Source organism: Salmo trutta, chromosome 12 (genome assembly GCF_901001165.1).
Source record: "Salmo trutta chromosome 12, fSalTru1.1, whole genome shotgun sequence".
NCBI lineage: Eukaryota > Metazoa > Chordata > Actinopteri > Salmoniformes > Salmonidae > Salmo > Salmo trutta.
Window position 1 is genome coordinate 74,661,392 of NC_042968.1, and position 24,476 is coordinate 74,685,867.

Here is a 24,476-nt window from a genome sequence, read left to right on the forward strand (position 1 = left end):
AATTTGAGGGCCTAGCGTGTATTTCACTAGCCAATCTGTTGCACTTTTCTTTTTTGCAAAGGCAATGCTGCAGCTACTGTCTCTGGCTGCGTGGAGAGTAATCCATAGAGACTCTGTGCAACATAATTAGTGACAAAACATGGCCAGATAATTTCAAGTCATCATTCCTGAATCTATGTCAAGACTCAAGTATTTTTTTTATTTGCTATCAAGTTGAGTATTAAGTAATCAAATTTGTGACTCGAGTCAGACTCAAGTTCAAGTCATGCGACTTGAGTCCACAACTCTGATTATGAAAAGGGGAAGGATTACACTGGGAAAAGTGCCATATCTTTTCCTTTTTCTTGTCACTCCTGTTGGCTTTCCCATGTTGAGATTTATGCTCTCTGATTGGCTCAAAGTCAAGTTGTCGGCCACTGTTGAGTGGGGATTCTACAAGTAGAAACGGCAGGTTCGTCAGTACCAGGATGGTATGCAGAATGTACATCTTTTGTTCTAGCAAGAGAAGGAATGGCCTCCTACTGAGCTAAGTACCCATCTGCCGTCAGTTCTCAGTGAGTCTGACCTGTTACAGTACAAATGAGACCATTAGAATTGGGGGGCAGTTCTGATATCAATTCAGAATTAAGGTTACTCATCCCCCTACTTCCCTACTCCAGTGTCGGCCTTTGAATCAATACCCTAAGTAGTTTCAGATTAATTCTGAGCCTACCATCACACTCTCTCATTTGCCTAAGATATAATGATTAATTATGGATCCTCATTCATCATCACAGTGACTCATTTGAGAATGACACAGAAAGGACTCATAATTGGAATATCTCTAGGTCTTTCCACCAATTTGGTGCCTTTTGAGAATTCAACCTTACCGTGAAATTCTTACTTACAAGCCCTTAACCAACAATGCAGTTCAATAAATAAAGTTAAGAAAATATTTAGTAAATAAACTAAAGTAATTCAATAAAATCTAAAAGTAACACAAGAAAATGACATAACAATAACGAGGCTATAACGAGGCTATATACAGAGGCTATATACCGAGTCAATGTGTGGGGGTACAGGTTAGTAGAGGGGGGGGGGGGTCAATGTAAATAGTCCAGGTGGCCATTTCATTAATTGTTCAGCAGTCTTATGGCTTGGGGGTAGAAATTATTAAGGAGTCTTTTGGTCCTTCACTTGGCGCTCTGGTACCGTTTACGGTGCGGTAGCAGAGAGAACAGTCTATGATTTGAGTGACTGGAGGCTTTGACAATTTGTGGCCTTCCTCTGACACCGCCTAGTATATTGGTCCTGGATGTCAGGAAGCTTGGCCCCAGAGATGTACTGAGCCGTACGCATTACCCTCTGTAGCGCCTTATGGTCAGATGCCGAGCAGTTGCCATGCCAGGCGGTGATGCAACCGGTCAGGATGCTCTCAATGGTGCAGCTGTAGAACTTTGAGGATCTGGGAACCGATGCCAAATCTTTTCAGTCTCCTGAGGGGGAAAAGATGTTGTCGTCACTGTCTTGGTGTGTTTGGACTATGATAGTTTGTTGGTCATGTGGACACCAAGGAACTTGAAAATCTCCACCCACTCCATCTTCAGCCCTGTCAATGTTAATGGGGGTCTGTTCGGCCCTCCTTTTCCTATAGTCCACGATCAGCTCCTTTGTCTTCCTCACATTGAGGGAGATGTTGTTGTCCTGGCACCACACGACCAGGTCTCTGAACTCCTGTCTTGTCAGTGATCAGGCCTACCACTGTTGTGTTGTCAGCAAACTTAATAATGGTGTTGGAGTTGTGTTTGGCCAAGCAGTCGAGGGTGAACAGGGAGTACAGGAGAGGACTAAACACGCACTTCTAAGGGGCCTCTGTGTTGAGGATCAGTGTGGCAGATGTGGTGTTGCCTACTCTTACCACCTGGGGCGGCTCGTCAGGAAGTCGAGGATCCAGTTGCAGAGGGAGGTCTTTAGTCCCAGGTTCCATTGCTTAGAAATGAGCTTTGTCGGTACTATGGTGTTGAACGCTGAGCTGTAGTCAATGAACAGCATTCTCACATATGATTGAGATTGCGTCATCTGTGGATATGTTGAGGTGTTATGCAAATTGGAGTGGGTCGAGCGTTTCCGGCATGATGGTGTTGATGTGAGCCATGACCAGCACTTCATGGCTACCGATGTGAGTGCTACGTGGCGGTAATCAGTTAGGCAGGTTACCGTCGCTTTCTTGGGCACAGAGACTATGGTGGTCTGTTTGAAACATGTAGGTATTACTCGGTCAGGGAGAGGTTGAAAATGTCAGTGAAGACACTTGCTAGTTGGTCCGCGCATGCTTTCAGTACACGTCCTGGTAATCCGTCTGGCCCTGTGGCTTTGTGAATGTTGACCTGTTTAAAGGTTTGCTCACATCGGATACGGAGAGCATGATCACACAGTAGTCCGGAACAGCTGGTGCTCTCATGCGTGCTTCAGTGTTGCTTGCCAAAAAGCGAGCATAGAGGCATGTAGCTCGTCTGGTAGGCTCACGTCACTGGGCAGCTCGCGGCTGGGCTTCCCATTGTAGTCTATAAGTTTTCAAGCCCTGCCATATCTGACGAGCAGTGTAGTAGGATTCAATCTTAGTCCTGTATTGATGTGTTGCCTGTTTGATGGTTCGTCTGAGGGCATAGTGGGATTTCTTATATTTTCTTATCCTGATTTCTTATCAGGATTATTGTCCCGCTCCTTGAAAGCGGCAGCTCTAGCCTTTAGCTTGGTGCAGATGTTGCCTGTAATCCATGGCTTCTGGTTGGGATATGTACATACGGTCACTGTGGGGACGCCGTCATCGATGCGCTTATTGATGAAGCCGGTGACTGAGGTGGTATAGTCCTCAATGCCATTGGATGAATCCAAGAACATATTCCAGTCTGTGCTAGCAAAACAGTCCTGTAGCGTAGCATCCGCGTCATCTGACCAAATCCGTGTTGAGCGAGTCACTGGTACTTCTTCACTTTAGTTTTTGCTTGTAAGCAGGAATCAGGAGGATAGAATTAGTCAGATTTTCCAAATGGAGGGCGAGGGAGAGCTTTGTATGCTTCTCTGTGTTGTAACCTTCTGTCATAAAGAGCACATGTTAAACTTCATTAAAAAAAATAAACACGTTTTCTCATCTCAAGAAGTGAAATGTAAAAAATACACTATTTTACGTGCCTATTAAGTGACAAATAATGTCACAGGGTTGACGATTTCATCTTAAATCAGCCAAAAATCCCATTGTGACAGGGGGAATGGTAGCTTGTTCTGTGCAACAGGAAGTGGCAAGTGAATGCAAGCTTAACCCAAAAAACCTAACTGTAAAAATAAATGTCTAGCCTGTCTATCAATGGGTAACATTGTTAATGTTTTATGCTCGACCCACTTATTTTCCCATCTCAAAACACCGAAATATGCTATAAAAAGGGGAGAAGCAGCTCACCTGCATTATTTTATGTTCAATGTTTCTTTTGACATATTAAAACGAAAGTTAATTTCACGTAAAACGTTTGACCTTAAAATGTGTGCCAGCTATAAATTAAATCACTTATCACGTCATCTTTAAAAATGACTTTCTCAAAGCAACAAAATAACTTGGGATTTACAATGATCGTGAAAAGAAATGTTAGGGTTAAGTGGGTTAGAATCTTCCTACAATTCACAGAGGGACATGTCAAAATGCTAAATTGTGGCAATTTAGAAAGTCTTATTTATATTTAAAAAAATCTGCAGTATATTTTAAAGGGCACTTACTGTATATACAGTTGAAGTTGGAAGTTTACATACACCTTAGCCAAAAACATTTAAACTCAGTTTTTCACAATTCCTCACATTTAATCCAAGTAAAAATTCCCTGTCTTAGGTCAGTTAGGATCACCACTGTATTTAAAGAATGTGAAATGTCAGAATAGTAGTAGAGAGAATGATGTATTTCAGCTTTTATTTATTTTGTCACATTCCCAGTGGGTCGGAAATTTACATAAACTCAATTAGTATTTAGTAGTATTGCCTTTAAATTGTTTAACTTGGGTCAAACATTTCAGGTAGCCTTCCACAAGCTTCCCACAATAAGTCGGGTGAATTTTGGTCCATTCCTCCTGACAAAGCTGGTGTAACTGAGTCAGGTTTGTAGGCCTCCTTGCTCGCAAATGCTTTTTCAGTTCTCCCCACAAATTTTCTATAGGATTGAGGTCAGGGCTTTGTGATGACCACTCCAATACCTTGACTTTGCTTCACGGTTGGGATGGTGTTCTTCGGCTTGTGATCCTCCCCCTTTATCCTCCTAACATAACAATGGTCATTATGGCCAAACAGTTCTATTTTTTTTTTCTTCATCAGACCAGAGGACATTTCTCCAAAAAGTACGATCTTTGTCCCCATGTGCAGTTGCAAACTGTAGTCTGGCTTTTTTATGACGGTTTTGGAGCAGTGGCTTCTTCCTTGCTGAGCGGCCTTTCAGGTTATGTCGATATAGGACTCGTTTTACTGTGGATATAGATACTTTTGTACCTGTTTCCTCCAGCATCTTCACAAGGTCCTTTGCTGTTGTTCTGGGATTGATTTGCACTTTTCGCACCAAAGTACGTTCATCTCTAGTAGACAGAACGCGTCTTCTTCTTGAGCGGTATGACTGCTGCGTGGTCCCATGGTGTTTGTACTTGCGTACTATTGTTTGTACAGATGAACGTGTTACCTTCAGGCATTTGGAAATTGCTCCGAAGTATGAACCAGACTTGTGGAGGTCTACAATTTTTTTTCCTGATGTCTTGGCTGATTTCTTTTGATTTTCCATGATGTCAAGCAAAGAGCCACTGAGTTTGAAGGTAGGCCTTGAAATACATCCACAGGTACACCTCCAATTGTCTCAAATGATTTCAATTAGCCTATCTGAAGCTTCTAAAGCCATGACATCATTTTCTGGAAATTTCCAAGCTGTTTAAAGGCACAGTCAACTTAGTGTATGTAAACTTCTGACCCACTGGAACAGTGATACAGTGAATTATAAATGAAATAATCTGTCTGTAAACAATTGTTGGAAAAATGATGTGTCATCATATTTTGTCAACAAGAGATTTGTGGAGTGGTTGAAAAACGAGTTAATGACTCCATCCTAAGTGTATGTAAACTTCTGACTTCAACTGTATATATGTAATACTCTTTAAAAATAAAATATTGGTTGAGAATTGCTATTATCAAAGGGAAGCACACCTTTTCTCATGAAATGACCCCTCTATATTTTGCTGTGAAGGTGTTAACTTTTTAAGGTATAGGGGGCAGTATTTTCATTTTCGGCTGAAAAGCGTGCCCAGAGTACACTGCCTAATAATTGGGCCCAGAGTCAAATATTTGCATATTATTAGTGGATTTGGATAGAAAACACTGAAGTTTCTAAAACTATTTGAATGATGTCTGTGAGTATAACAGAACTCATATGGCAGGCAAAAACCTGAGAAAAATCCAACCAGGAAGTGGGAAATCTGAGAGTTGTAGTTCTTTTGAATCCCCTATCGAAACTACAGTGTCTGTGGGTTCACGTTGCACTTCCTAAGGATTCAATTGGCTGTCAACAGCCTTTAGAAACGAGTTTCATCCTTCTCCTCTTACTGGGCAGAAAATAGGAGCTCAGTCAATGAGTGGACTGCCTATGGACAAAGGGGCTTGGGTATGCGCGAGCGCGCCGTTCCTTCTTTTTCTCCTGGAATGAATACGCTATTGTCCGGTTGGAATATTATCAACGTTTTATGTTAAAAATACCCTAAGGATTGATTGTAAACAACGTTAGACATGTTTCTACAAACGGTAATGGAACATTTTGACTTTTCGTGTCCTGATTTACGCTTGCGCGTTATGCCATTGGATAGTGATCTGAACGCACGAACAAAACGGAGATATTTGGACATAAATATGGAGTATTTCGAACAAAACTAACATTTCTTGTGGAAGTAGGAGTCCTCGGATTGCATTCTGACGAAGATCAGCAAAGGTAAGAGAATATTTATAATACTAATTCTGAGTTTAGTTGACCCCAGAACTTTGCGGGCATCTGTATAGCTTGCTTTGATGGCTGAGGTCTGTACTCAGAATATTGAAAAATGTGCTTTCTCCGTAAAGCTTTTTTAAAATCTGACACAGCGGTTGCATTAAAATCTCTCTAGGCTAGGTGGGACGCTAGTGTCCCACCTGCGGGACACACTATTCAACAGCCAGTGAAATAGCATTGCAAAAATCTCATAATTTCATTTTCTCAAACAATCAACTATTTGACACCATTTTAAAGATAAGACTCTCGTTAATCTAACCACATTGTCCGATTTCAAAAAGGCTTTAAGGCGAAAGCATAAAATGTGATTATGTTAGGACATAAACTTCACAAGAAAAACCACACAGCCATAAGACTTCATGTTATACAATACATGTATGTTTTGCTCGATAAAGTTCATATTTATATCCAAAAACAGCATTTTACATTGGCGCGTGATATTCAGAAAATGTATTCCCACCAAAACTGCCGGTGAATACCGGAATACCACGGGGGGCCAGGCCAGAACATTTTTTTATGAAATGCAAGTCGCTCTTGATAAGAGCGTCTGCTAAATGACTAAAATGTAAAATGTAAATGAATATGCACATCAATTTACAAAAATACTCATCATAAACGTTGATAAAATTTATAACAGTTATTGAAAGAATTATAGATATAATTCTCCTTAAGAGACAGTATCATCTCTAGTTAAAGCATCTCCATTCCAAAATCTGTATTTTAGGCCAAATGTATTTTTGTATGATTTCACATAACTTTTGACAAGTCTAATTTTCACCATAGTAATACATTTTAGCTTTTCCTGAATATTTCCGACTCCATGGCCATATCCTCAAAGATAAATGTCCCTTGTAGTGCAGAGCCCGGAGCCTGTCGCCGTGATAAGCAGTTCCACTGATAGTGGCCTGGGAGCTTTGATAATGCCACTGCTGATTGGAATCATTGACACAAATCCCAGGCCCTATTTGAAGGTGCAGACCCTCTCGCTACTCCCTCATTTTCTCTTGGTTGCAGGTGTCTGCCAACAATACGGCCTCAGGAACAGGAACAGAGATAAAGTGAATTCTCATGAACTATTACCAGCAGTTTGATTGACCTGTCAGATCAGAATCCCTCTCTTCCTGTTTGTGTCAAATCTGACATGTCTGCGTTTCTCTTACCTCTGCAACCATAACAAAAAAAAACGGTTATTCCAGTTATGGTATGGAAAGTATCTATTCTGCTTGTCTTGATAGTACCCATGTGTGCACAGTGTAGGTATAGTGCTACTGGCTACAGTGTACAAAAAAAAAAAATCACCTCCTGTGGCATTGTATCTGATGATGTACTGCAATTGGAGTTCCTGTCAAAAATGTAATAGATGTCATATCAAGCCATATAGATTAATGCCTGGTTTATTGAAGAAAATGTATTCAATCTATTTCTGAAGCTGGAAAATGATGTCCTGAGCTAAATAATTTATTTCAATCAAAGTAATATATGCTGGCACGAGAGAGATCAGTGTTTATGGATGTTTTCCTCTCTCAGCGAGTGGCATTAGCCATTAAAGAACATCAAACACATCTCCTAAACACTCTTTGATGTGTTCTCACCCCTTCCATGAGCCCATCAGGCAGGCAGTCAGACAGACAGACAGCCACCTCTGGAGGGGTATTTCTGAATGATGTGGCCACATTTTATACACATGATCCCCTCCAGTCATAGAAGTAAGGCCGAAATGAACCGAGAGAGGATCAATTGAGAATCCAGCCACAGTCCAAACATTTAATTTCAGTAGTAATCCAACCTAGCAGTCCAAACATGTCATGGTCTGCAGGGGTGCGTGTGCACAAGCAAAAATGGCGTTGAGATTACAAGAACAGGGGAATGCAGCACAATCTGATGAGTAAAGTATCTTGCAAAACAATTTTGAATTGGAATAGATGCTGCATTTATCAACAATGACCAACACAATTCCAGTCACAATAGAAGATTGTAAGAAGTACTGTAGCCTACCTGTCATAGGTGTTAATGAAGGGGGACCAAAACGCAGCGGGTAAAGTGCTCATCTTCTTTTTTATTTACTTAATAAAGTGTCTTTAAAACGAAAAAAAAATAAACCGACAATCAACAGTTCTGCACGGTATACAGACTATGGAGAAAGCAACCACCCACAAAAACACAGGAAAAACAGGCTGCCTAAGTATGGCTTCCAATCAGAGACAACGAAAGACACCTGCCTCTGATTGGAAGCCATACCTGGCCACACATAGAAAAAGAAACATAGAAATAGAAAACTAGAATCAAATCCCCTAGAACCAAAAACCACAAAACAAACACCCCCTGCCACGCCCTGACCATACTACAATTACAAATGACCCCTTACTGGTCAGGGTGTGACACTACCATTACTCAGCCAACCCAACTCCATTTGTTGCCACTATCATGTATCCCAGTGGTTTTCAAACTTTTTCACCCATGATAGCCAAAAAGGAGTGGTAAAAATCATGCGACCCCCGCGCACGCACATGCATGAGTGCACAAGCGAAAATTACAGCCATCAACGGTGATGCATTTTCAAAACACAAGATAGACTACAGAAATAAACTGCGTTTTACACCTGCATTTAGGCCTGAAAGTCATTCATGTTAGCAGCCAATATCGTGACACCTCCCTGGAGTCCAGAGAAAGCACAATCACACAGCTTCTTGTAGTAGAGGTTGTAGCATCGGATGTAAAGCATGTTCTGTCTGCACCGCAACATCACTTTGGAGGGCAGCCTGCCTGCAACATCACTTTGGAGGGCAGCCTTCCTGCAGTGCTCGTTGCCAACCGGGATACCCTGTTCTTCCTCACAAATATCATAATAAATTCCCCAGAATATGTTACATCTTCATCCCATAATATTGAAGGTAGTGTGATGTTACAGCAGCGTATCTTTAGACCTATAGCCAGTAGCCACTCAAACTAGCCATATATTAAATATGAAAGTGATCAATCAAATCGCAAAGGTAGCCTATTGTTCTTGCAAAGATGAGTCAGTATCAGATTGCTAATCTGCATTTCATATGGGATGATAAACAAAGGCCTAGTATGGTTTTGCCTGGTGAAACTGGAGGAAATTAAACAAGTTATTTCTGGTCATGCACGCCCGCCTTTGCGTGCCAATGCTGATGACTGGTCATTGGGCAACAATCAAGATGCACAACTTTTTAGATCTGAAGCATAGATCAGAATTGAACAACGACTTGCCAGCAGTGGGTTCAGAATAATGACAAAAAAAGTATTTAAAAAATTTACATTTTGGGGGAAATTATACCACCACCGAAAAGGCCACTTTGGAGACTGCAAGGGCACAGGGGCATCAGAGCCCTATCTGTGCACGTGCCTGATGGTCTTACTGTCTTACTATCTTGCTCAGCACCAGGCCCAGCACCAGGCCCAGCACCAGGCCCAGGACCAGGCCCAGCACCAGGCAATTCCATCAGTCTTCATTACCCCTCCAGGCCTGCTGGTCTCTGCCTCATTCCATCCATCCATAAACATCACAGTAAATATGGAACCCCTAGGAGGGCAATACGATTGATTTGATGACCTCTTGCAGCAACATGCAGAGCTGTGCTTCCCTGTCCTGCATGGATGCAAAAAAAAATGTGTGTGTGCATTAGTGATCTATCAAAAAAGAAAATGAACTAATTAATTTTCTCTTTTTTAGAGCAGCACATATGGAGATGTTGTCTATTTTTATATGGGTTTATGGAGCTACCAAGTCCCCTCATACCATGCAGACCGCATTCAGTGCTCTCACAGTAGGGAGACATTTAATGATGATGTCCAGTGCTGTTGGCCATTTAGGCTGCTCATTGCCATGAAGCTAGCCAGAGGAAGGGGCCGTGAGGCAGGTGCCGGGCTGTTATCTGCCTACATGCTCTGATTATTTTGGCCTCCAGATTTCTTTAACCCTCCACAGCCATTCTACTTATCCCCAGTGAGACTTTCTCAAACCCAGTTTGATAGAAGCACAGCCCTGATGGCCACAGGAGAGCAAACACCGTTCTCAGGGTTAATTGTATGTGACAACTATAATACCACACTGCTCCACCGCTGATAGAATCTCTCTCTCTCCCCCCCTTGCACTTACTCTCTCTCTCTCTCTCTCTCTCTCTCTCTCTCTCTCTCACACACACACACACGCATACCACCGTAATGGCATTGGTGTACATAGTCAGAGAAGAGATAGCAAATGCAGATGCCTACCTGGGGAGAAGTTATAGGAAACTGCATGGTCTCAGACCCTAATCTCCCTCACACACATGCACCGGGACACACAAATAAACATGCATATTTAGTATTTCTACCTTTCATGGGTCACTTTTCAACCTGATGAACAAAGTATTACAGAGCTGTCATGAACACACCATGGTAAACGTGCTAGATATCTCCAAAGGATTAGCATGTGACTGACTTGTAAATTATTAAAGTAAACATTCAGATCAATAAACTGAAAAAATTAAAACATCAGCCAAAACATTGTAAAAAACGTTTTCTTTCCATTCCCCCCATTTTGTATCCTCGGTTGAGCTTACATGAAAATAATTGAATGGTTGACATTTTCCTCTGGCTATGGATAATAAGTTAGAGAAATCAGAGAGAAATACTAAGGTGGTGGAGATTGTGGGTTGTGTTATCTTTTTCAAGGGGAGCTTTATCTATCTGGTACAGCTGATTGATGTTCTAATTGCCTGTCAATTAGCTCAGAATAACCAGGAGCTATATGGAGCTTGAGAGTGAATAAGAACATTTTTCGTAAAAAACAGGACACACACCAGCCTCAACAGGGAAACCCATCTACAGTGCAATAATGAGTTGGTAAGAGTTTAATCTGCATCTTCAAAACGTCACACTAGAGAACAGCTATATTCAGGGGCTATTCGGGGACTGTTTCAGACCTTGGACACCAGGTAAGTAAACTCTCTGGCTAATCGCTGACAGTAATTGATAATTAACTACCAGGAAGAAAAGAAAAACAGAATTTTTTTGGCCTTGGAGGCCTGGAATTGTGTAGCCCTGTTCAAGACTAGAGTAAAGGTAACAAGGGTTGTAGCTGTCCATTGTCTCAACACTGGCTGTTGTCAAGGTACAGTATTAGAAGGGAAAGGAAGTGCTAGTCATGTGATGAGAAATAACCTCTTGCTGCCCTTGGTGACTACTGCTCCCTGTGTGTAACCCTCCCATTAGCAGAAGTATGGTTCCCCTGAGCCTTGGGTACAGAGAGAGAGAAGGTAATTAGAGAACATACACCTTAGCCAAATACATTTAAACTCAGTATTTCACAATTCCTGACATTTAATCCAAGTAAAAATTCCCCGTTTTAGGTCAATTAGGATCACCACTTTATTTTAAGAATGTGAAATGTCAGAATAATAGTAGAGAGAATGTTTTATTTCAGCTTTCATTTCTTTCATCACATTCCCAGTGGGTCAGAAGTTTACATACACTCAATTAGTATTTGGTAGATTTGCCTTTAAATTGTTTAACTTGGGTCAAACATTTCGGGTAGCCTTCCACAAGCTTCCCACAATAACTTGGGTGAATTTTGGCCCATTCCTCCTGACAGAGCTGGTGTAACTGAGTCAGGTATGTAGGCCTCTTTGCTCGCACACTCTTTTTCAGTTCCGCACACACATTTCTATAGGATTGAGGTCAGGGCTTTGTGATGGCCACTCCAATGCCTGGACTTTGTTGTCCTTAAGCCATTTTGCCACAACTTTGGAAGTATGCTTGGTGTCATTGTCCATTTGGAAGACTCATTTGTGACCAAGCTTTAACTTCCTGACTGAGGTCTTGAGATGTTGCTCCAATATATCCAGAAATATGCCCTGCCTCATGATGCCATCTATTTTGTGAAGTGCATCAGTCCCTCATGCAGCAAAGCACCCCCACAACATGATGCTGCCAACCCCATCCTTCACGGTTGGGATGGTGTTCTTCGGCTTGCAAGCCTCCCCATTTTCCCTCCAAACATAACGATGGTCATTATGACCAAACAGTTCTATTTTTGTTTCAGCAGACCAGAGGACATTTCTCCAAAAAGTACTATCTTCGTCCCCATGTGCAGTTGCAAACTGTAGTTTCGCTTTTTTATGGCGGTTTTGGAGCAGTGGCTTCTTCCTTGCTGAGCAGCCTTTCAGGTTATGTCTATATAGGACTCCTTTTACTGTGGATATAGATACTTTGTACCTGTTTCCTCCAGCATCTTCACAAGGTCCGTTGCTGTTGTTCTGGGATTGATTTGCACTTCTCGCACCACAGTACGTTCATCTCTAGGAGACAGAACGCGTCTCCTTCCTGAGTGGTATGACGGCTGCGTAGTCCCATGGTGTTTATACTTGCGTACTATTGTTTGTACAGATGAACGTGGTACCTTCAGGCGTTTGGAAATTGCTCCCAAGGATGAACCAGACTTGTGGAGGTCTACAATTTTTTTTCTTAGGTCTTGGCTGATTTCTTATGATTTTCCCATGATGTCAAGCAAAGAGGCACTGAGTTTGAAGGTAAGCCTTGAAATACATCCACAGGTACACCTCCAATTGACTCAAATCATGTCAATTAGCGTATCAGAAGCTTCTAAAGCCATGACATCATTTTCTGAAATTTTCCAAGCTGTTTAAAGGCACAGTCAACTTAGTGTATGTAAACTTCTGACCCACTAGAATTGTGATACATTGAATTTTAGTGAAATATTCTGTCTGTAAACAATTGTTGGAAGAATTACTTGTGTCATGCACAAAGTAGATGTCCAAACCGACTTGCCAAAAGTATTGTTTGTTAACAAGACCTTTGTAGAGTGGTTGAAAAATGACTTTTAATGACTCCAACCTAAGTGTATGTAAACTTCCGAGTTCAACTGTAGCTGAGGGCAATTTAGGAAGGGACTAAAATGCGCGGCTTTGGAAAACTGGTCCACCACTATAAGGATGGTGGTGTTGCCATCAGACGGCGGGAGGCCCGTGACGAAGTCCAAGGATATATGGGACCAGGGGCGGTGAAGGACAGGAAGTGGATGAAGGAGGCCAGCCGGAGCTTGCTGCGGAGTCTTGTTCCGCGCACACACAGTACAGGTGGCAACGAATGCAGAGACATCAGGAATCATGGTGCACCAACAAAACTGTTGTCGGAGAAAATCCAAGTTCCGACGGGAACCAGGATTACAGTTGAGTCTCGAGGAATGTTTTCATTCCAGAACCGAAGCACGGGCAGAGTCTGGGACCAACATTCAGTTAGTTGGGCCCCCCCGAGCTCCGGCTGGGAACACTGTGCCTTGCGGACCAGTCTCTCGATTCCCCAGACAATAGCAGCCACTAGACAGGAAGTAGAGAGGATGGTCTTGGGGTCCAAGGGTGTAGTAGAGAGGCTGTACAGGCGTGAGAGCGCATCAGGCTTCACATTCTTAGACCCCCGGGCGGTAGGAAATAGTGAAATAGAAGCGAGTGAATAACAGGGCCCCTGTCGCCTGCTTAGAGTTGAGGCGCTTGGCGGTGTGGAGATATTCCAGGTTCTTATGGTTCATCCACACCAGAAATGGCTGTTCCGCCCCTTCTAACCAGTGCCTCCACTATTCCAACGCCATCTTGTCAGCGTAATTCGCGATTTTCCATGTTGTAGTTCCTCTCACCGGGGTTAAGGCAATGGGAAAGAAAGGCGCAGGGCTGCAGCTTCTGGTCCTGGGCAGAGTGTTGGGACAAGACAGCCCCCACAACGAACTGACAGGACCGGATGGATTAAGATGGGGGCTGTAGTGAATTACTGCTTGAGGCCAGAGAACGCCCGGTCAGTTGCTGGAGACCATGTGAACGGCACGTTGGTAGAGGTCAGTGGTGAGTGCAGAGAGGGGGAAGCAAGGGTGCTCTAACCCCGGATGAAACGACGGTAGAAATGGCCAAACCCCAGGAAACGCTGCAGTTGCACTCTGGACATAGGTTGATGCCAATCAACCACAGCTCTCACCTTGTCAGGGTCTATCTGAACAATCCCTGCAGTGATGACGTATCCTAGGAAGGAGATGGTGGTGCAACTCACACTTCTCTGCCTTCACGAACAGCTGGTTCTCCAGGAGACGCTGACCAGAAATAGATGTCATTGAGGTAGACAAACACAAATTGGTTCATAATGTCTCACAGCACATTTTTACATTTACATTTTAGTCATTTAGCAGACGCTCTTATCCAGAACGACTTACAGTAGTAAATGTATACATTTCATACATTTTTTTTTCTTTTTCGTACTGGCCCCCCGTGGGAATCGAACCCACAACGCTGGCGTTGCAAACACCATGCTCTACCAACTGAGCCACACGGGACATCATTGACCAGGGCCTGGAACACTGCAGGAGCATTGGTCAGTCTGAACAGCATCAACAGGTACTCGTAATGCCCACTAGCTGTGTTAAAGGCAGTTTCAAAGTCATCCCCTTCCCGTATATCTGAACCAGATGGTAGGTGTTTTGAAAGTCCAACTTGGAGAAGATGGTTGCCCCCTGGAGAGGTTTGAAAGCTGAGGAGATGAGTGGTAGCGGGTAATGGTTTTTACCCGCAATGTCATTGAGACCTCGGTAGTCAATGCATGGACGCAGGGTCTTGTCCTTCTTCTCCACAAAGAAGAACCCTGCGCCGGCGGGGGAGGAAGAGGGACACGTAAACCCAGTCCTCAATATACCCTTCCATCGCTTTGGTCTCCGGACCCGACAGGGTATAAAGTCACGCCCGAGGAGGTGTAGTACCCGGCAGATGGTCAATGGCGCAGTCATAGGGCCGATGTGGAGGAAGCGGGGTGGCACGGGCCTTGCTGAAAACCTCCCGGAGGTCCTGGTATTCCACGGGAACGACAGAGGGGTTCGGGGCTTCTCCCAAGCCCGCAGGAAGACGCCCCGGGGCAGGCAGTGCCAACTTCAGACAATGCGCATGGCAAAACGGGCTCCAACCCAGGATAGAACCAGTAGCCCAGTCAATCTGAGGATTGTGCCTCTGGAGCCAGGAGAACCCCAAAACCACGGGTGAATGATGGGATTCAATGGGCAGGGACTGCATACTCTCACTGTGATTGCCCGACACTCTCAGGTTAATGGGAAATGTAGTGTTTGTGACTCTGCCAGTAGAGCGCCCATCCAATGCTCTGACATCCATGGGAGTAGAGAGGGTATGCGTGGGGATTCCCAGCTCTGACACCAGGGTAGTGTCCATAAATCTCTCGTCGGCCCCAGAATCAATGAGCACCCGGAGAGATTTGGACCGTTCACCCCACAACAGGGTACCATGGAGAGGGGTATGAGCAATCAAGGATGGGAAACTCCCCGTATGGCTCATCAGTGTACTCGTATCTACTTGATGAGCCTGTGGTTTTAATGGGCAGGTAGCTAAGAAATATCCAGTAGCCACACAATATAGACAGCTCTGGGTGTTAAGTCTACGTAAGCTCTCAGCTGGAGACAATCTAGCCCTGACCAGTTGCATGGGCTACGAAGGAGGCGAGTCGGCAGCCCTCGGTTATTCCCAAGAGAACTCGGGTGACATCGGGTTCACTCGGACATGTAGACTTCGGGGGTCTCCGGGATTCCTCGTAGGCAAGGTGGGAATCGAGGGCGAGCGAGGGCGACAGGGCACAGATTCCCTCTCCCTCCTACATTCTCATAGCCATCCGGATGGTCAAGGCTATGACGGAGTGAAGGTCCATGGGCAGCTCTCTGGCTGTGATCCCATCTTTGACCACCTCCGATAATCCGTGAAGGAACATGTCGAACAATGCTTCCAGGCACTCAGCCGGCAACATGCGAAAATCAACCGCGTAGTCTGCCACACTAAGGGAGTCTTGACGTAGCTGGAACAGCTTATGAGCAGCATCTCTCCCGGACAATGGAGAATCAAACACCTTCCATACTTTTGCCACAAACTCCTCGAGGCAGAGGGCGGACTGTTGCTCCCACACCGCCGTAGCCCAGGCGAGTGCACTCCCGGGCATCAGCGTTATGAGGTACGCTGTCCTCGAGTGGTCCGAGGGGAATGAAGAAGGCTGCAGCTCAAAGATGAGAGCGCACTGGGAGAGAAAGGCCCAGCGGGTTCCAGAATCTCCAGCATAGCGCTCTGGAGGAGGTAAGCAGGGTTCTCGGGACACTGGGGTAGGCAGGGAAGAAATTCTGCTGGTGGAGGGGTTGCTGAGAGTCTGGGGGATTACTGGTGTGGCCCACTGCCTACTAGGGAATCTGCAGAATTGCTAGAGCAATGTATCGAATGCCTGGTCATGGCGTTCTGCCAGGGTATGGTGTCACTCCATAAGGCATTGCATTAACTCCTCGTGTCTTCCAATGGTGGCTCCTTGCTGGGAGACAGCATTGTGGAGCTGGTCTGAGTCTGCTGGGTCAAACATGGCCTGTTCGTACTATCACGACTCATGATATGACCCAGATGCAGACACAGGAGGCAGATAGTACAGTTCACAGATGATTTATTATAAGCACAGGGCAGGCAAAGGGCAGGTCGAGGACAGACAGGGGTTCATGATCAGGCCTGAGTCAGGCAGGTAAAGGATGGCAGGCTCGGGGTCAGGGCAGGCAGAGGTTCGAATTAGGTCAGAGTCAGGCAGGTGCAGGACAGCAAGCAGGCTCGGGGTTAGGGCAGTCAGAATAGTCAGAACCGGGAAAACTAGGAAACAGAACTTGAGAAAAAGGAAGAAGGGAAAGCACACTGATAAGACCAGACAAGACACGATGAACAGGCAACAGACAAACAGAGAACACAGATATAAATACACAGGGGATAATGGGAAGATGGGTGACACCTGGAGGTGGTGGAGACAAGCACAAAGACAGGTGAAACAGATCAGAGTTTGACAGTCTTATTTAATGAAAAGGGTTGCAGTCTGCAGTGAAGCGTTCTTCCATGTATATGGGTAAGAGTCTAGCTACAGTTTCAGATAAGTTTCTAATTTTGTCAGAAATTTGTTTTCATTGCAAGTTAAATCTAACTGTTAGTTAGCTAGCTAGCAAATGTTAGGTTGTTGGCTCTCTGGCTAACATTACGTGTATGATCTGTGCAGTAATATTATTATGCATTGCTTGTTATAGCCTAATGTTAGCTAGCTAACCATCTAACATTTAGCCTATTTGGTTAACTTTAGCAAGCTATGACAATCGGTTTGTATTGCTAGTACTCTATGGAATGGGATTATGGTTTATTCTTTAGCTGTCTAGCTAGCTACATGTCTAAACAAAAGACCCCAAGTTAAAACTTACTGTTAGGTAGCTAGCTGACGTTAGCTGGCTGGCTTGCTAGCTATCATTACGTGTATGATCTGTGTAGTAATATTATCTCAGAAAGCCATATGCATTGCTAGTTATTGCCTAATGTTAGCTACTGTAGCTAACATTGAACCTATTTGGTTAACTTTAGCTAGCTATGACAAACGGTTTGTATTGCTAGTACTTCATTGTTTAGCTAGCTACATGTCTAAACAAAAGACTCCAATGTTCCAGATGATTACATGACCCATCAAGTTAGCCAGGTGTGTCTGACGGTGATTACGGCCATCTATTGTATAATAATGCGAAAATATTTGTATCTGGAATTTGTCTTTCAGCATCAGTAGAACATGCCTGACTCTTCTCCACCAGTCATATAAGGAGAACGGTCTAATGCCTCCCATCAAAAAGAAAGCTGGTCCAAGCAAGCACAGGTTACACCTGAAGCATGAGGACTTGCAGCGAGTTGTGAACCATCAACAACTACGCAGAGGACAATGCAAGAGTATTACCAGGACGCCATCCAGGGCACAAACACTGGTAGAAAGCTGCTGTCATCTCATATGAATCGATGACAACACTTGGTATGTAAAGCATAAACAACACGTTTTGATGATTTAATTTACCTCCAACATGATTGGCACTACTTTTATTGATCTCACATTATTTCTGTATTTTCCAGAGGTACGTGTAGTCGGGCTGTCTTCCTTCAGGAATTTGTGGAGAAAATTGCTGCATCCCATCTCAAGCAACTAAGCCCAGGACAGACCTGTGCTGACAGTGACAGAGGAACAACTATCATGTCTTCAGATCTACCAATCTGCCAGAAGCTGTTAAGTCAGCCAAGCTGAAGAACGAAGAACTACCTCTCCTGCTTGTTCAGAGTGAGTGGTTTGTCTACCAGAAGAGGGTTGCTGATTGCAAGACCACCTGTCAAGACCTGCAGTTGTCTTTGGGAGGCCCTACTGAACCAGCAAGCAAAGACAGGATGCAATACAGGATGCAATACAGTTTTGATTTTGCTCAACAAGTTAGCAACATTTCCTCCTATATACTGATTAAGGATATATATACTGTATATAAAAATGTTCTTTCAAAAACAAGAACATTTCTAAGTGACCCCAAACTTTTGAATGGTAGTGTGTGTGTGTGTGTGTGTGTGTGTATATATATACATACACTACCATTCAAAAGTTTGGGGTCACTTAGAAATGTCCTTGTTTTTTAAATAACTTTTTTTTTAAAGTACATTAAAATAACATAAAATTGATCAGAAATACAGTGTAGACATTTAATGTTGTAAATGGCTGTTGTAGCTGGAAACCAATGATATTTTATGGAATATCTACATAGGCGTACAGAGGCCCATTATCAGCAACCATCACTCCTGTGTTCCAATGGCACGTTGTGTTAGCTAATCCAAGTTTATGATTTTAAAAGGCTAATTGATCATTTGCAATTATGTTTGCACAGCTGAAAACTGTTGTTCTGATTACAGAAGCAATAACACTGGCCTTCTTTTGACTTGTTGAGTATCTGGAGCATCAGCATTTGTAGGTTCGATTACAGGCTCAAAATGGCCAGAAACAACGAACTTTCTTCTGAAACTCGTCAGACTATTCTTGTTCTGAGAAATGAAGGCAATTCCATGCGAGAAATTGCCAATAAACTGAAGATCTCGTACAACGCTGTGTACAACTCCTTTCACAGAACAGCGCAAACCGGCTCTAACCAGAATAGAAAGAGGAGTGGGAGGCACCGGTGCATAACTGAGCAAGAGGACAAGTACATTAGAGTGTCTAGTTTGAAAAACAGATGCCTCACAAGTCCTCAACTGGCAGCTTTATTAAATAGTACCCGCAAAACACCAGTCTCAGCGTTAACAGTGAAGTGGCGACTCCAGGATGCTGGCCTTCTAGGCAGAGCTGCAAAGAAAAAGCCATATCTCAGACTGGCCAATAAAAATAAAAAATTAAGATGGGGGAAAAAGAACAAAGACACTGGACAGAGGAACTCTGCCTAGAAGGCCAGCATCCCGGAGTCACCTCTTCACTGTTGACGTTGAGACTGATGTTTTGCAGGTACTATTTATTGAAGCTGCCAGTTGAGGACTTGTGAGGCACAGATCCCAAGATCTGTGCCTCGACACAATCCTGTCTCGGAGCTATACGGACAATTCCTTCGACCTCATGGCTTGGTTTTTTTATGACGCTAATTAGATTTCTACGGGCCTCAAGAGGGTTAAAGGGATGGCTTAAGATAAATGTTCTAAAAACCCTATTGAATGAAAACTCCACTAGAAAATCTGTTGGCCTGCAAGTGGGAGGGTTTTCAGCGGTTGCCCTGCACAGAACCTTAGTGAATGAGGTAAGACTGAATACTGAGAAGTGCATAGGAAAGGCGTGCTTAGGAAATGCTAAATTCCTAATTTGGAATCAGAGTGTGTGCGCCCCCCAGTGTGCATATAAATATTTGTCTCACTTTTGAACTTTGCAGTGTTGGAAATGGGCTTATAAGTAAGTATTTCACTGAATAGTCTACACCTGTTGTACTTGGCAGATGACCAATACAATTTGATTTGAAATAGGCTGTGTGGCCTACGCACCACACTTTGGAGTTAGTACATTGAATACGAGAAAATTATTGTTCCATGTATGAATGGTGATGGATTATCATTTACAATCTTTAAGTCTGATTAAAACGAATGTAACTATCAATGTGGAAATTGCATTTTGCATTGTAGAAGCAGTTTATTGGTTCTTATTGCCTATTGGGTAATTGTATGGTCCTAGGAGGGGCCAAGTGCTTATATTCTGAACAAAACTAGAAATGCAACATGCAACAATTTCAGTGATTTTACTGAGATAATTTCAAAGTTTATTTGTCACGTGCGCCAAATACAACCTTACAGTGAAATGCTTACTTACAAGCCCTAACCAACAGTTTAAAGTAAGAAATAGGTATTAGGTAAACAATAGATAAGTAAAGAAATACAAAAGAAAAAAGAAAACAGTAAAATGACAGTGAAAATAACAGTAGCGAGGTTATATACAGGTGGTACCGGTACAGATTCAATGTGCGGGGGCACCGGTTAGTCAGGCTAATTAAGGTAATATGTACATGTAGGTATAGTTAAAGTGACTATGCATAGATGATTAACAGAGAGTAGCAGCAGCGTAAGAGAGGGGGTGGGGGGTGGCGGGACACAATGCAAATAGTCCGGGTAGCCATTTGATTACCTGTTCAGGAGTCTTATGGCTTGGGGGTAAAAGCTGTTGAGAAGCCTTCTGGTCCTAGACTTGGCGCTCCGGTACTGCCATGTGGTAGCAGAGAGAACAGTCTGTGGCTGGGGTCTCTGACAATTTTTAGGGCTTTCCTCTGACACCGCCTGGTGTAGAGGTCCTGGATGGCAGGCAGTTTAGCCACAGTGTTGTACTAGGCCGTACGCACTACCCTCTGTAGTGCCTTGTGTTCGGAGGCCGAGCAGTTGAAGTTAGTTTATTTGAGGATATCAGTCAATTTAAATAAAAAAATCCATTAGGCCCTAATCTATGGTTTTCACATGACTGGGCAGGGGCAGAAACTTTCAAAGTTCTTGAAATTGTACGGATTGACTGACCTTCATATCTTAAAGTAATGTTGGACTGTCGTTTCTCTTTGGTTATTTGAGCTGTTCTTACCATAATATGGACTTGGTCTTTTACCAAATAGGGCTATCTTCTGTATACCACCCCTACCTTGTCACAACACAACTGATTGGCTCAAATGCGTTAGGAAGGAAAGAGATTCCACAAATTAACTTTTAACAAGGCACACCTGTTAATTGAATTGCATTCCAGGTAACTACCTCATTAAGCTGGTTGAGAGAATGTCAAGAGAATGCAAAGCTGTCATCAAGGCAAAGGGTGGCTATTTTGACAAATCTCAAATTTAAAATGTATTTTGATTTGTTTAACACTTGGTTACTACATAATTCCATATGTGTTATTTCATAGTTTTGATGTCTTCACTATTATTCTACAATGTAAAAATAAAGAAAAACCCTTGAATGAGTCAGGGTGTCCAAATTTTTGACTGATACTGTGTATATATACTATATATTTGAATTTATTTCGATTTTTTTTTGTCTGACTTGAAGAAACATGCGACTCGACTTATATTGTTCTTAGAATGCACGACTTGACTTGATTTGATTTGACTCGAGGCTCAACCAGTTCGAACCGTTCTCCGTGAGTCTTGACCTTGTAACTTGCTTGTGACTCGAATAATGGTGACTTGGTCCCACCTCTAAAATGTTCAAAACTAAAACAATAAATAAACTAAACTAACTAAAGCAATAAAAGTGCATAAAAAAAGAGTTTTGTGCTTGAATGTAATTTTTTTTGTTAGGTTTGACCATTTGCTCATAATTTTTCTAGCTAATATTACTTGCTAACTAAGCCAGGCAGTCACACACATTTCATTTGAAACAAATGGGGTGGTAAGTGCAGAAAAATGCACACAACTCTAAATGCTTTACCAAGCAAGCTATCTTGCAAGATGAAGAAGTAATTTAATTCACTCTCCATTATCCCATACTGCCAGGACCAGATTGCTTGCTAGCTAACGTTATCTAAATGTTTAGCGTCACAACATAGCTAGCTAGGTACTCCGCTGACTCTCAGCAACAAACAGGCAGCTGCTTTGCTAAAAAACAAATCCATTTTGATTTAATAATTTTGCAAGCTACACTAGTAATCTAGTTGTGGCCATCTAGCTGGTATTAACAAGGGCTTACTACAAGTTCTAGATATGTAGCAACACCATTAGTGCAGCTTGCTAGTTAGCTTACATTAGCTATCTACAGCAGGCAAAAGCCAAACGTCACTTAAGGAAGCTACTTCCACCTTGTGGTCTGGAGTACTTTATTGAGGCTGATCAGAGGTTGATCTGTGCAATATGCACAACAAAAAGTTGATTACCAACACTCTGGGCAGAGATACTAAGTACCTCTCGGCAGTCAGTATCCTTGGCATGTTTTAGACTTAAATTAACTCATATAGTAACCTACTGTAAAACAGCAAGTCAAATTCTCACTAACCAAACTATCCAATTATGCTAGCTGTAAGGAATCTGAGAATGTTTTAGAAATCAAGATTCAAGATGACCTTTGTTATGAGGGACATAGAAGTCCTGTTAAGAGAATGTAAAAGCTGACCTTCATTTAGCACTATATGACACATATGTAGAGAATAGCACACATTCAGGTGGTCGTCAAGACTACACTTGTCCCCATAGGAGAACTATTTTTGGTTACAGATAAAACGCGTTTTGGGTTTCATGTAGAACGGGTTTTACATGGAACAGAAAATGGTTCTACCTGGGGAAAAAAAGGTTTCTTCAAAGGGGTCTCGTATGGGGATAGCAAAATAACCGTTTTAGGTGCTAAATAACAATTATTTTTCTAAGAGTGTAGGTCAAATAATTGTTCCCATTTTCTTTGATGTTTCCTTTTCTATGTCCCTGTCAGGGATGAGTCCTATCAGATAAGTGGTTCTCTATTTGATTCTCTGCCTACATGCCACCTGCTTCCATCTTATGTTATCATGCCCTGGGCCAATCTCTGTCACTCCAAATCACCATTTACTCATTTGTTGTTGAAGTGCCAGAAGGACTCACCCCACAAAAACCCCATTCCAACTGCCCACTTTCTAAATTCTTCTGAAAGACACGTGAGCTGCTACATGATGGAGGCAACTCGAAGCAGCAGCTAAATAACTACATTTTAGTTTTGAGCTACGGATTTTTTATTTTTTATTTCACCTTTATTTAAGCTAGTTGAGAACAACTTCTCCTTTACAACTGCGACCTGGACAAGATAAAGCAAAGCAGTGCGACAGAAACAACAACACAGAATTACACATGGAATAAACAAGCGTACAGTCAATAACACAATAGAAAAAAATAAAGTCTATATACAGTGGGTGCAAATGGCATGAGGAGGTAAGGCCATAGTAGCAAAGTAATTACAATTTAGCAGATTAACACTGGAGTGATAGATGAGCAGATGATGATGGGCAGATGATGGTGTGTAAGTAGTGATACTGGTGTGCAAAAGAGCAGCAAAGTAAATGAAAACAATATGGGGATGAGATAGGTAGATTGGGTGGGCTATTTACAGATGGACTATGTACAGCTGCAGAGATCGGTTAGCTGCTCAGATAGCTGATGTTTAAAGTTAGTGAGGGAAATGTAAGTCTCCAACTTCAGCGATTTTTGCAATTCGTTCCAGTCACTGGCAGCAAAGAACTGGAAGGAAAGGCGACCAAAGGAGGTCTTGGCTTTGGGGATGACCAGTGAGATATACCTGCTGCAGCGCGTGCTATGGGTGGGTGTTGTTATTGTGACCAGTGAGTTGAGATAAGGCGGAGCTTTACCTAGCATAGACTTATAGATGACCTGGAGCCAGTGGGTCTGGCGACGAATATGTAGCGAGGGCCAGCCGACTAGAGCATACAGGTTGCAGTAGTGGGTTGTGTAAGACGCTTTGGTAACAAAACGGATGGCACTGTGACAGACTGCATCCACTTTACTGAGTAGAGTATTGGAAGCAATTTTGTAGATGACATCGCCAGTTTTACTAGGGTAAGTTTGGCGGCGTGAGTGAAGGAGGCTTTGTTGCGAAATAGAAGGCTGATTCTAGATTTGATTTTGGATTGGAGATGTTTGATATGAGTCTGAAAGGAGAGTTTACAGTCTAGCCAGACACCTAGGTATTTGTAGTTGTCCACATATTCTACTTCAGAACCGTCCAGAGTAGTGATGCTAGTCGGGTGGGCGGGTGCGGGCAGTGAACGGTTGAAAAGCATGCATTTGGTTTTGCTAGTGTTTAAGAGCAGTTGGAGGCCACGGAAGGAGTGTTGTATGGCATTTAAGCTCGTTTGGAGGGTAGTTAACACAGTGTCCAAAGAAGGGCCAGATGTATACATAATGGTGTCGTCTGCGTAGAGGTGGATCAGGGAATCACCCGCAGCAAGAGCGACATCGTTGATATATACAGAGAAAAGAGTCGGCCCGAGAATTAAACCCCATAGAGACTGCCAGAGGTCCGGACAACAGGCCCTCCGATTTGACACACTGAACTCTGTCTGCGAAGTAGTTGGTGAACCAGGCGAGGCAGTCATTTGAGAAACC